General features: G+C 40.7%; 1 long non-coding RNA gene across 1 annotated transcript; it reads left to right on the forward strand.

Annotated features, from left to right (window-relative positions):
- Positions 1–3,300: 3,300 nt before the first annotated feature.
- LOC309478579 lies at positions 3,301–4,638 on the forward strand. Its single transcript, XR_014199044.1, has 2 exons — positions 3,301–4,221; positions 4,272–4,638. It is a non-coding gene; the product is annotated as an uncharacterized lncRNA (long non-coding RNA).
- Positions 4,639–14,974: the final 10,336 nt, after the last annotated feature.

The raw sequence follows: 14,974 nt of genomic DNA on the forward strand, positions 1-14,974 counted from the left end.
GAGAAGTTGATTTATCACACGGAGGATCGCCCGAATGTTTGCGTAGTACCCACCGTTTATGTTTAATGTCCTCGATACAAAAAACGTGGGTAAGTATTTTTTAAACGACCCCGCGTCTTCGGGGGCCCCGCTATTCGTGTATACGGGGCCTGTGTGCAGGGTGAAATCCCCATCTTCATCCTTAAAGTTATACCAAGTTCTAGGATATTCGATTTCGGTGAGTCCCACCTCCCATTGTCCTTTCAATTCTATAGCTTTTGCTAACCTGGTTGTATAGCCGGATATGCGATTTTCAGGATAAACCGACCTAGATGCATTGCACGGCAACGTGACATAGAAGCCGTGGTCGTCCATGACGGTCCTTCTCTCGTATGATCACGTCTGTTAAACGTCGGCGTGTTTTAAGTCCAACAGTGTTTTTTTTTATCTATATAACTATTACATTTTGAAGGCCACCCTAGCCATTTCACTAAAACAAGCGTAGATTTCCTTTGTTTTTTCTGACCTAAAATCTTTTCCACCTTAAAAGATTTGTTTTTACTCACAATTATTTTTTGCAACTCTTTTTCATAAAAAACACCCTCGATGACATCGCCGTCATAATCGGTGAGTCTGTAGACCGGGGGTTGTCGCGGAATGCACGCGGATATGGTGAAAAATTCTTCCGTGTAGTTCTGCTCATAACCTTTGGCGAACGGACCTCTCACTTTAGAAATCCTGACGACGTCGCCGACTTTGAAATTAAATACGGCTCTCTCGGTCTTCTTTATATCCCCGTACAAGTTTTGAAACACTTGATCCTCGTTTACTTTGCTGACGTCCACGGGTCTCATTCTGATACTTCGGTGATAGCTGGTGTTGTACCTCTGCATAATGTCTTGTAAAACATCTATGTATCGTCGGGAATTTGTAGCCGTTAAAAATCTCCACATACGACTCTTTAACGTTCTATTAAATCGTTCCACTACGCTGGCTTTCAAATCGGTGGCGGTAGCGAAATGATTAATGTCGTGCTTTTTCATTACATCTTGAAATTGTTTGTTAAAAAATTCCTTCCCCTGATCCATCTGCAATTTCTGCGGGACACGGCCCTCTTCGAGGATAGACTCGAACGCTCTAGCGACCTCGGGACCGCTCTTATTCTTCAACACGCGAGCCCACGCGTACTTGCTAAATACGTCTATGCACGTCAGTAGATATTTATTACCGTCGTTATCCTTGGTGTAGGCGATCATGTCGACTAGATCGGCCTGGAACTGCGTATCGACCCCGTACACAACCACTCTATTTCGTTTGTATTTTATAGGGGCTGTTTTGTGTAATGTGTAAGCATCCTCACCAGCCAGCCATTCTGAAACCTTTTTATCGCTTAGACGGACCCCGCTTTCTTTTAAGGCGGCGTCCTTTAATCGTTTTTTACCCCCTAAAGAGCCGGGGTTGGAGGGTGTATAATAAGCCTTTTTCATGAGCTCCGACATGCTGCCGTTTCAACCGCTGCAAAAGAATAATGCGTACATGTGGTTTGAATCAATCTTTAATTAAAAAAGTTACAGGATACATGATTTAAGTAAACATGGATAAATGATGTTAATATAACATAAGTAAAAATGGATATAATAGAAGATAGTAAAAAATTATTATAATACAATATAGTATACATGGATATAATAGAAGATAGTAAAAATGGATATAATAATAATGTTAGTATAACAAAATCGAAGTAAAATTGAATATAGTACAATTGGATATAACGACGTTACATGAATAGTCTAAGTAAAATGGATCACTGATAGTCTAACCAGAAAAGAAAATCGCGACAGGGCATCATGTTTTTGTCTAGGATGTAATCGACGTGCATTTCAACAATTTCGCCGATGGTGACATCCATTTCGATCATTTTAATAGCATCGTTCTCATCACTGACGTCATATTCTTTTGAGCTCAAGCTCATCTCAGTACACACATCCGTCACATACGTACAAGTACACAGCAGATCGGTGATCCCGAGTGGGGATTGTGATTCACACATCATATCTAGAACCTGTTTTATCATTACACCGGGCGGATCGGTACCATGGACACATTTGTCCGTCAAATTATCCCATGAATTAGCCAGTCCTCTTATATACACCATTTGTTTCTTGAAATTTGCTTCACGCGTAGTGTCTTCCATAAATGGATGACCATCGCATGATGCATTCGCAATAATCTTTTTCATCAGTTTGGTCATCTGTCGTCTGTAATGTCCTTTAAACAGGAATTCCATACAACTCTTTAGGCTACAGGCTGCACCCATGTTGGAGACGGCTTGGTCACTCGCCATTCACAATCGAGAGACCTTCCCAGAGATCAACGACGTCGTGCACTATTTCCTCGCAGGGTTTGTCCAGAAGTCTCGCGCTGATTTCTTCTAGCTTAGCGGCGATGAATGGTTCGTCTTTTAATTCGTGCAGAATAGTCCCGACTGTTCCTTGAATACGGTGGGGGTGAGATTTTAACCCCAACCGTCCTAGGAGGATACCGATGATGGCATGAAAATAGGGTCTAAACAGTTTGGTTGAAAGTTCATCAAAATGTGTGTCAAAGTAGTAGTTAGGGGGGTCGAACAGGCAGGAATGTTGCAGTTGACTGGGATGATCAATCTCACACCCCTCGCAGTCGTTCTTCAGCTTCTTGCCGATGAGATGTTGGAGCAAAACCACGGTCGCGGCTTTTATGATTTTGAACCCCACGTCACTGAAACACCCGTCTGTGACGTCGAAGCCATAATTACCATGATGCAGGGTCCGGTCGATTGTAGATGCGTCGTGCGATTCCCGATCGTTATGGATCCCGAAACTTTTGTCTGGCTCGTGGGGACGGTCGCACTCGATCCCCGAACCACAGTCTTTGTCGCACTCGATCCCCGAACCCCAGTCTTTGTTGGGCTTGATATTGTTACCCGGACCGTAGTAGAATACATCGCAGCACAGTCCCAAGTCTATAACGTTAGCCGGACTCCGGTCGTTTTGGAGGTCCGATGGTTCAGGGTTGATAATGTTACCCGGACCCCAATCGTTTTCAATGCACGATTCAAAGTCTATGCGACGTTTGATAGTTTTAGCCTGAGCCCAGTCTTTGTGATGATCAGTGGGTCCACGGGCGTTGTCGTCCGGAGGGTCGAGAATGCTGTCGAAAGAGATTCCGCAGCTGCACACATGATCGGGTTCTGAAGCGCCGTCTTCAGCCATGGTTTATAAATGCAGCATGGGGGGTCTGGTCGCCGGAATTTATGGTCTTTGTCGTAAAGGGGGTGGAGACGCCGTAGCACTTGAGACCTGATTTATAAACGACGCTTGGGTAGATCTGGCCGTCGAGCTTTATGATGGCTGTAGTGAATGGGCGGGGACGGCAGAGCATATGTACTGCTACGTGCACATCTCTCAGGGTGGAACAGCTGCACTTTAATTTTGTTGTATCCGTCATGCATGTCGCACCATTTGAACATTTTGTTGATGATTGAAAAAACCCTATTCAGCAAATCCAGATCGCACCACCTGAACAAAAATTGCATTTCATACAGATCGTGATGCTCGTTAGGCAGGATGTGCCCTGACCGAGTGTTGTTGAGCTTTGTCTTGTCTTTGCAGCAGAATATGTAAGCAGAATCATTCGGCTTCTTTTGAGTATGGTCACCTATTACGCGGTACCGGACGTTCGGGCTCACCCCGTCCCACTCCGCCACGTACAAAGGCTCCTCGCCGCCGTCGTTCAGATCCTTCCAGACACGTTTGTAGAAGAGAGACCAGTCTTTTTCAGGAAATACCACACACACATCTTCCCCAGCCTGAAACTCACCGACGCCATCAGTGGTGTAGAGCGTAACAACTCGAGTTGGTTTGTGAAATTTGTACCCGAATACACGGTTACTACACATCATAAATTCAGCTTTAGTCCATTCCGAAATTTCATGGAGAAAATTTGTCAAACGGATGTGACCAAAAGGTTTTCTAGGAGCCATAGTCAGACTTTCCATCATCCTGCTGCTCACCCCCACATCTGACGATTGAGGGGTGGATAAACCGTCCATGGTCATGTAGCTCATGTTTCTAGTGGTGGTGGTGGTTGAGAACACACTGACCCCATTTATATAAAATGATCTGGAATGCGGAGGAGATGCTGACACATATCCTAACAGCGCCTTCAAACTTTCTGTCATACACATGATCTAGGGTTAAAAAGGTTAAATGGCAAAAGCTTCTGTCAAACCCACATGATCTAGGACTAAAAAGGTTCAAATAGGGCAAAAGCTTCTGTCAAAACACATGATCAAAGAATAGCTAGGTCAATAGGGCAAACCAGAACAACATATGCCGGATAGACACCGGAAGGTCAACCTGTCAAAACACATGATCGAAGGGATAGGATTAAGTCACACGAGAAAACACTGTATCCGCGCCACTGATCGCAGCGGCAACGAGCACTTTGATCACTTGATTTAAAAAACACATTTCAGCGCTAGATCTTCTCTTATTTAAAAAAACGAACGAAATGAATGCTCTGCCAGTTAACTGGATATGTTTTATTTATTTGTAGAATTGTTACATTCGTGCCGTGAGATGTTTTAAAAAGTGGTGAAAAAAACAGAAAAAAAAAACAGCAGGATTGCGAGGCCCCCTATTGGCGCGAGGCCCTGTGCGGTTGCACAGTTCACACAGTCTATGCGACGGCTCTGTTCACCGCTTCCGCGTAGCCACGCGAACCGGAATTATCCCTACAATGTTTTATCTGTAGAGAGATAAAGGGAAGGAGGCCTTCTCAGGGGAGAGACTAGTGACACTTCAGGACTGCGCTGTCGTCACGTCCAAGCGCAGGTCCTTCATTAGATCTGGATTGCGGTAAACCTCGGGATAAACAGAGAGACTTAATATTAGCGTAGATGCCATTCTTCTTATGATGTAACGAGTACATCAGGATTTATGGGAAGTGTTCCCGGTTCCGGCTGACCTGATCTATGCAGCCTAACATTGAATTATAGAAGTCTATAATGTGTTATGTGTATGCTTGGTCAAAGAGATGTGTCTTTAATCTGGCTTTGAACTGACAGAGTGTGTCTGCTTCCCGGACAATGGTAGGAAGACTGTTCCTATCAAAGTTTTGGCGCTAAATAGGAAAAGGATCTACCGCCAGCAGTCGATTTTTGATATTCTAGGTATTATCAACTGGCCGGAATTTTGAGATCGCAATAGACGTGAAGGACTATAATGCGTTAAGAGCTCGCTCAAGTACTGCGGAGCTAAACCATTTAGTGTTTTGTAAGTAATCAGCAATATTTTAAAATTAAAAATTTTAATTTAAAAATACGATGTTTAATAGGAAACCAATGCAGTGTTGACAGAACTGGGCTAATATGGTCATACTTCCTGGTTCTGGTAAGAACTCGAGCTGCTGCGTTTTGAACCAGCTGTAGTTTGTTTATTAAGCGTGCAGGGCAACCACCCAGTAGAGCATTACAATAATCTAGCCTTGAGGTCATGAACGCATGAACTAATTGTTCCGCATTTGTCAATGAGAGCATATGACGTAATTTAGATATATTTTTAAGATGGAAAAATGCGTTTTTACAGATACTAGACATGTGACTTTCAAATGAAAGATTGGTATCAAAGAGCACACCCAGGTTCCTAACCGACGACGACGATTTGACAGAGCAGCCATCAAGTGTTAGACAGTATTCTGGATTATTACTTGAGGACGTTTTTTTGTCCAATAATTAGAATCTCAGTTTTTTTCAGAGTTAAGTAGTAGGAAATTACTAGTCATCCAATTTTTTATATCAGCTATACATTCCCTTAATTTTGTGAATTGGTAAGTTTCGTCAGGGCGTGAAGAAATATAGAGCTGAGTATCATCAGCATAACAGTGAAAGCTAATTCCATGCTTCCTAATGATATCTCCCAAGGGTAGCATGTACAGAGTGAACAGCAATGGTCCTAGTACTGAGCCTTGTGGTACTCCATACTGAACTTGCAATCGATAAGACATCTCTTCATTTACTGCTACAAACTGATAACGGTCAGATAAGTATGATTTAAACCATGCTAATGCAATTCCACTAATGCCAACATAATTTTCGAGTCTATTTAAAAGAATGTTGTGGTCAATAGTATGAAATGCAGCACTAAGATCGAGTAACACTAATAGAGAGATACAACCACGATCGGATGATAAGAGCAAATCATTTGTAACTCTAATGAGAGCAGTCTCAGTACTATGGTACGGTCTAAATCCTGACTGGAAATCCTCGCAGATATCATTTCTTTCTAAAAGTTGGTATTACCTAGGCCAATTACCTTCCGGCCAGTTGATAATACCTAGAATATCAAAATCGACTGCTGGCGGTAGATCCTTTTCCTATTTAGCACCAAAACTTTGGAACAGTCTTCCTACCATTGTCCGTGAAGCAGACACACTCTGTCAGTTCAAAGCCAGATTAAAGACACATCTCTTTGACCTAGCATACACATAACACATTATAGACTTCTATAATTCAATGTTAGACTGCATAGATCAGGTTTAGCCGGAACCGGGAACACTTCCCATAAATCCTCTTGTACTCGTTACATCATAAGAAGAATGGCATCTACGCTAATTTTAGTGTCTTTGTTTATCCCGAGGTCTTCCCGCAGCCTGCCGGATCCAGGCCGTATCCAGATCTGATGAAGGACCTGCGCCTGGACCCGATGTCATAGCGGGGGTGCTAAAGTGCCAACTAGTTTCTCCTTTTGGAGGATCCCTTTACCACTCTACTGATAAAGCGTAAATTCGGGAAAATTCGGTTCGCTTATCTACCCGGAAGTTATACAATTCTGTATCAAAATGTTAAGGCCAGACAAGTAGTTTTTAAGGCTTGGTTTGTAGGGAATTACAAACCTGCGCACATATATTCAAACACGCATACCAATAGACTGAACACGTAATACGCATGTGCACGCCATCAGCGTTCTCACAGGTTTAGCGTTTAAAGTCTGTGTAGAGTTTCCTGTTAAAACAGTGTCATGTTAGCGGCCCCCAAGTTAATAACTAATGATCGTTGCGGCCGAAGTGAATCAATCAAATTAACTTTAGCTGGAAAATAACTTTATTCAAGAACTGCTATAAAGCCAAAACAATCTCTGTTACTTTAAACTATCCTTGTATCTCTGTAAAGCCGCTTTGAACCAATCTACATTGTTAAAAGCGCTATATAAATGAAGATGACTTGACTGGACTAAAAAGGAACATAGTTGTGAGGATACCGCCTTTTCTAGTATCTTTGACAGAAAAGGAAGATTCGAGATCGGCCTGTAATTGACTAATTCTGTACGATCAAGCTGCGTTGTTTAACAAACGGTTTAATCATAGCCAGCTAAAAAAGTTTTTGGTACGTATCCTAATGACAAAGATGAATTAATGATATTGAGAAGAGGATCTATGACCTCTGGAAGCATCTATTTCCGTAGCTTAGTCGGTATCGGGTCTGACATGCATGTTGTCGATTTAGATGATTTAACGAGTTTAACGAATTCTTCCTCTCCTATAGCAATGAATGAATCGAATTTTTCCTCAGGGACACTACAATGCACTGCCTGATGCGATACTGTAGTAGACGGTTGCATGGTTATAATTTTCTCCCTGATATTATCAATCTTATAAGTGAAGAAGTTCATAACGTCATTACTGCTGTGCTGCTTGGAAACTTCTGGGCTTGAAGCTTTATTTTTCGTTAGTTTAGCCACTGTTTCAAATAAATACCTAGGCTTTTGTTTATTTTCTTCTAATAGGTTTGAAAAATAAGCAGATCTAGCAGCTTTTAAGGCCTCTCTGTATGCAATCGAGCTCTCTTTCCATGAAATGCGAAATACCTCTAGTTTTGTTTTCTTCCAGTTGCGCTCCATTTTTCTGGCTGCTCTCTTAAGGGCCTGAGTGTGCTCGTTGTACCACGGCGTTGGACTATTTTCTTTAATCTTCTTTAAGCGCAACGGAGCAACTCTGTCTAAAGTGCTGGAAAAGAGAGAGTTAAAAGTTTCTGTCGCAATATCGAGTTCTTCTAAGCTATCTGGGATGCTGAGATGATGAAACTGATTAGGAAGATTATTGATAAAGCAATCTTAAGTGGCAGAAGTGATAGGTCTAACATATTTGTAACACGGAGTCGGCTTTGCAGCTTTGGCTAAATGTAATTTACATGAGACTAGATAATGATCTGAGATGTCATTGCTCTGCTGCAGAATTTCAACGGCATCAACATCTATTCCGTATGATAATATTAGATCTAGAGTATGATTACGACAATGAGTAGGTCCTGACACGTGTTGTCTAACTCCAATTGAGTTCAGAATATCTTTAAATGCCAATCCCAATGCATCTTTTTCATTATCTATGTGTATATTAAAATCACCAACAATTAGTACTTTATCTGCAGTCAATATTAATTCTGATAGAAAGTCTGCAAAGTCTTTGATAAAATCTTTATGGTGCCCTGGTGGCCTGTATACAGTAGCCAGCACAAATCTCAAAAGTGATTTATCGTTTACACTATATATTTTTACATTAAGCACCAACAAGTCAAGTCAAGTCATCTTCATTTATATAGCGCTTTTAACAATGTAGATTGTTTCAAAGCAGCTTTACAGAGATAAACATATAATTTAAGGTAACAGAGATTGTTTTGGCTTAATAGCGGTTCTTTAATAAAGTTATTTTCCAGCTAAAGTTAGTTTTGATTGATTCGCTTCCGTCGCAACGATCATTTGTTATTAAATTTGGGGCCGCTAAGACGACACCATTCTCTCTACACAGACTTTAAACCTGTGAGAAACAATGATGGCGTTCACATGCGCATTAAGAATTGGTTCTATAGTTATGTGCGTTTGAATATATGTGCGCAGGTTTGGAATTCCCTACAAACCAAGCCTAAACAAAGTACTGGTCTTTCCTTATAAATTTTGATACAGAATTTAATTTAATTTTGTTACTTTTGGCTAGGTACGTGAAATGAATTTCCCGAAAACGCTTTATCTGTAGAGTGGTAAAGGGATCCTCCATAGGGAGAGACTAGTTGGCACTTCAGCACTGCGTTGTCATCGGGTCCAGGCGAAGGTCCTTCATCAGATCTGGATACGGCCTGGATCCGGCAGGCTTGAGCGAGCTCATAACGCATTATAGTCCTTCAAGTCTATTGCGATCTTAAAATTCCGGCCAGTTGATAATACCTAGAATATCAAAATCTGCTGGCGGTAGATCCTTTTCCTATGTAGCGCCAAAACTTTGGAACAGTCTTCCTACCATTGTCCGGGAAGCAGACACACTCTGTCAGTTCAAGACACATCTCTTTGACCTAGCATACACATAACACATTATAGACTTCTTTAATTCAATGTTAGGCTGCATAGATCAGATCAGCCGGAACCGGGAACACTTCCCATAAATCCTGATGTACTCGTTACATCATAAGAAGAATGGCATCTACGCTAATTTTAGTGTCTTTTTTTTTATCCCAAGGTTTTCCCGAAGCCTGCCGGATCCAGGCCGTATCCAGATCTGATGAAGGACCTTCGCCTGGACCCGATGACAACGCAGTGCTGAAGTGCCAACTAGTCTCTCCCTATGGAGGATCCCTTTACCACTCTACTGATAAAGCGTAAATTCGGGAAATTCGTTTCACGTACCTAGCCCGAAGTAACAAAATTAAATTAAATTCTGTATCAAAATTTATAAGGAAAGACCAGTACTTTGTTTAGGCTTGGTTTGTAGGGAATTCCAAACCTGCGCACATATATTCAAACGCACATAACTATAGAACCAGTTCTTAATGCGCATGTGAACGCCATCATTGTTTCTCACAGGTTCGCGTTTAAAGTCTGTGTAGAGAGAATGGTGTCGTCTTAGCGGCCCCTAATTTAATAACAAATGATCGTTGCGACGGAAGCGAATCAATCAAAACTAACTTTAGCTGGAAAATAACTTTATTAAAGAACCGCTATTAAGCCAAAACAATCTCTGTTACCTTAAATTATATGTTTATCTCTGTAAAGCTGCTTTGAAACAATCTACATTGTTAAAAGCGCTATATAAATGAAGATGACTTGACTTGACTTGTTGGTGCTTAATGTAAAAATATATAGTGTAAACGATAAATCACGTTTGAGATTTGTGCTGGCTACTGTATACAGGCCACCAGGGCACCATAAAGATTTTATCAAAGACTTTGCGGACTTTCTATCAGAATTAATATTGACTGCAGATAAAGTACTAATTGTTGGTGATTTTAATATACACATAGATAATGAAAAAGATGCATTGGGATTGGCATTTAAAGATATTCTGAACTCAATTGGAGTTAGACAACACGTGTCAGGACCTACTCATTGTCGTAATCATACTCTAGATCTAATATTATCATACGGAATAGATGTTGATGCCGTTGAAATTCTGCAGCAGAGCGATGACATCTCAGATCATTATCTAGTCTCATGTAAATTACATTTAGCCAAAGCTGCAAAGCCGACTCCGTGTTACAAATATGTTAGACCTATCACTTCTGCCACTTAAGATTGCTTTATCAATAATCTTCCTAATCAGTTTCATCATCTCAGCATCCCAGATAGCTTAGAAGAACTCGATATTGCGACAGAAACTTTTAACTCTCTCTTTTCCAGCACTTTAGACACAGTTGCTCCGTTGCGCTTAAAAAAAATAGTCCAACGCCGTGGTACAACGTTGCACACTCAGGCCCTTAAGAGAGCAGCCAGAGAGATGGAGCACAACTGGAAGAAAACAAAACTAGAGGTATTTCGCATTTCATGGAAAGAGAGCTCGATTGCATACAGAGAGGCCTTAAAAGCTGCTAGATCTGCTTATTTTTCAAACCTATTAGAAGAAAATAAACACAACCCTAGGTATTTATTTGAAACAGTGGCTAAACTAACGAAAAAGAAAGCTTCAGGCCCAGAAGTTTCCAACCAGCACAGCAGTAATGACTTTATGAACTTCTTCACTTATTAGATTGATAATATCAGGGAGAAAATTATAACCATGCAACCGTCTACTACAGTATCGCATCAGGCAGTGCATTGTAGTGTCCCTAAGGAAAAATTCTATTCATTCATTGCTATAGGAGAGGAAGAATTCGTTAAACTCGTTAAATCATCTAAATCGACAACATGCATATTAGACCCCATACCGACTAAGCTACTGAAAGAGATGCTTCCAGAGGTCATAGATCCTCTTCTCAATATCATTAATTCATCTTTGTCATTAGGATACATACCAAAAACTTTTTTAGCTGGCTATGATTAAACCGTTTGTTTAAAAACGCAACTTGATCGTACAGAATTTGTCAATTACAGGCCGATCTCGAATCTTCCTTTTCTGTCAAAGATACTAGAAAAGGCGGTATCCTCACAACTATGTTCCTTTTTAGTCCAGTCCAGTCAAGTCATCTTCATTTATATAGCGCTTTTAACAATGGAGATTGGTTCAAAGCGGCTTTACAGAGATACAAGGATAGTTTAAAGTAACAGAGATTGTTTTGGCTTTATAGCAGTTCTTGAATAAAGTTATTTTCCAGCTAAAGTTAATTTGATTGATTCACTTCGGCCGCAACGATCATTAGTTATTAACTTGGGGGGCGCTAACACAACACTGTTTTAACAGGAAACTCTACACAGACTTTAAACGCGAAACCCGTGAGAACGCTGATGGCGTGCACATGCGTATTACGTGTTCAGTCTATTGGTATGCGCGTTTGAATATATGTGCGCAGGTTTGTAATTCCCTACAAACCAAGCCTTAAAAACTACTTGTCTGGCCTTAACATTTTGATACAGAATTGTATAACTTCCGGGTAGATAAGCGAACCAAATTTTCCCGACAACGCTTTATCAGTAGAGTGGTAAAGGGATCCTCCATAAGGAGAAACTAGTTGGCACTTTAGCACCCCGCTATGACATCGGGTCCAGGCGCAGGTCCTTCATCAGACCTGGATACGGCCTGGATCCGGCAGGCTGCGGGAAGACCTCGGGATAAACAAAGACACTAAAATTAGCGTAGATGTCATTCTTCTTATGATGTAACGAGTACATCAGGATTTATGGGAAGTGTTCCCGGTTCCGGCTGACCTGATCTATGCAGTCTAACATTGAATTATAGAAGTCTATAATGTGTTATGTGTATGCTAGGTCAAAGAGATGTGTTTTTAGTCTGGCTTTGAACTGACAGAGTGTGTCTGCTTCCCGGACAATGGTAGGAAGACTGTTCCAAAGTTTTGGTGCTAAATAGGAGAAGGAACTACCGCCAGCAGTTGATTTTGATATTCTAGGTATTATCAACTGGCCGGAAGGTAATTGGCCTAGGTAATACCAACTTTTAGAAAAAAATTATATCTGCGAGGATTTCCAGTCAGGATTTAGACCGTACCATAGTACTGAGACTGCTCTCATTAGAGTTACAAATGATTTGCTCTTATCATCCGATCATGGTTGTAACTCTCTATTAGTGTTACTCGATCTTAGTGCTGCATTTCATACTATTGACCACAACATTCTTTTAAATAGACTCGAAAATTATGTTGGCATTAGTGGAATTGCATTAGCATGGTTTAAATCATACTTATCTGACCGTTATCAGTTTGTAGCAGTAAATTAAGAGATGTCTTATCGATTGCAAGTTCAGTATGGAGTACCACAAGGCTCAGTACTAGGACCGTTGCTGTTCACTCTGTAGATGCTACCCTTGGGAGATATCATTAGGAAGCATGGAATTACCTTTCACTGTTATGCTGATGATACTCAGCTCTATATTTCTTCACGCCCTGACGAAACTTACCAATTCACAAAATTAATGGAATGTATAGCTGATATAAAAAATTGGATGACTAGTAATTTCCTACTACTTAACTCTGAAAAAAACTGAGATTCTAATTATTGGACAAAAAAAACGTCCTCAAGTAATAATCCAGAATACTGTCTAACACTTGATGGCTGCTCTGTCAAGTCTTCGTCGTCGGTTAGGAACCTGGGTGAGCTTTTTGGTAAATGGACTGCATTTATATAACGCTTTCACAGTCTTATGGCCACCAAAGCGCTTTACATAGCCTCACATTCACCCATTCATACACCGACGACGGTGTCAGCCATGCAAGGCGCCATCCAGCTCGTCGGGAGCAGCTGGGGTTAGGTGGCTTGCTCATGGACACCTCGACACTTGGTCAAGTGGAACCGGGGATTGAACCACCAACCTTTCAGTTTGTAGACAACCTACATGATCCACTGAGCCACTGCCGCTCCAATTTTTTATATCAATCTTTCATTTGAAAGTCACATGTCTAGTATCTGTAAAAACGCATTTTTCCATCTTAAAAATATATCTAAATTACGTTATATGCTCTCATTGACAAATGCGGAACAATTAGTTAATGCGTTCATGACCTCAAGGCTAGATTACTGTAATGCTCTACTGGGTGGTTGCCCTACACGCTTAATAAACAAACTACAGCTGGTTCAAAACGCAGCAGCTCGAGTTCTTACCAGAACCAGGAAGTATGACCATATTAGCCCTGTTCTGTCAACACTGCATTGGCTCCCTATTAAACATCGTATACATTTTAAAATATTGCTGATTACTTACAAAGCACTAAATGGTTTAGCTCCGCAGTACTTGAGCGAGCTCTTAACGCATTATAGTCCTTCACGTCTATTGCGATCTCAAAATTCCGGCCAGTTGATAATACCTAGAATATCAAAATCGACTGCTGGCGGTAGATCCTTTTCCTATTTAGCACCAAAACTTTGGAACAGTCTTCCTACCATTGTCCGGGAAGCAGACACACTCTGTCAGTTCAAAGCCAGATTAAAGACACATCTCTTTGACCTAGCATACACATAACACATTATAGACTTCTATAATTCAATGTTAGACTGCATAGATCAGGTCAGCCGGAACCGGGAACACTTCCCATAAATCCTGATGTACTCGTTACATCATAAGAAGAATGGCATCTACGCTAATTTTAGTGTCTTTGTTTATCCCGAGGTCTTCCCGCAGCCTGCCGGATCCAGGCCGTATCCAGGTCTGATGAAGGACCTGCGCCTGGACCCGATGTCATAGCGGGGTGCTAAAGTGCCAACTAGTTTCTCCTTATCCCTGTAACACCCCTTGTTGTAAAATTACAACGTTACATTTAACCATCCTTAAAAACAATCTGTTATATATATTTTTTTTTTTACCACATTTACATAGTCATTGGGTCCTATTGTTCAGTCTCACAATGCTATTGGATCATACATTTGTTTATAAGTCCCGCCTTATGGCCATGAACTCACACAACACCTCAAGGCTTCCTTTGAACAACATCTCTTTGTTTCAATAGACTGGATTCATCAATTAAAGTAAGTAAAATTGCTTAAATATTTTTTGGGGTGTTTATTACAATGTCTAGAACATGTACATATTTAGTTATTTTGGAAAACTTTCATCAAATTTGATTTAGAGCTTGTTATGTCTATGTTGTAATTCTACAACGTTTGGTCAGAGTGGTAGTCAAAATAGCCTGTGCACCTTACACATTACATAAGGACACTGCACTTTTCAAATGATCACAAATTGAAAAAAAAAAATGTAGTAGAAATGTAGTGTTACATGATTCATTGTAACTAAGCTCTAAATGTGTTTTTCTGTTAATTTTTTACTTAGTTTAGCTTAGACCCTTATTAAACACATTAATAAATTGTATGGGATATTTGAAACTTCAGCATCTATAGCAGTATTTGAAACTCCCTTTATCTTTGTAGTTTTTTTGTTTGTTTTTTAACTTCTAAATGATCCTGAGCCATTTTTTCTCAGTGTAGCCCAAGCAGCAGTTAGTAGCATTAGGAGATAGAAAAACAGATTCTGAATGTTCTGGTATTCTTGGGATGCCTGTTGCATTGTCCAGGGACAGGTGCAAATGGCCTTG

The sequence above is a fragment of the Leuciscus leuciscus genome, assembly GCF_965113295.1.
Source record: "Leuciscus leuciscus genome assembly, chromosome: 17".
Taxonomy (NCBI): Eukaryota; Metazoa; Chordata; class Actinopteri; order Cypriniformes; family Leuciscidae; genus Leuciscus; species Leuciscus leuciscus.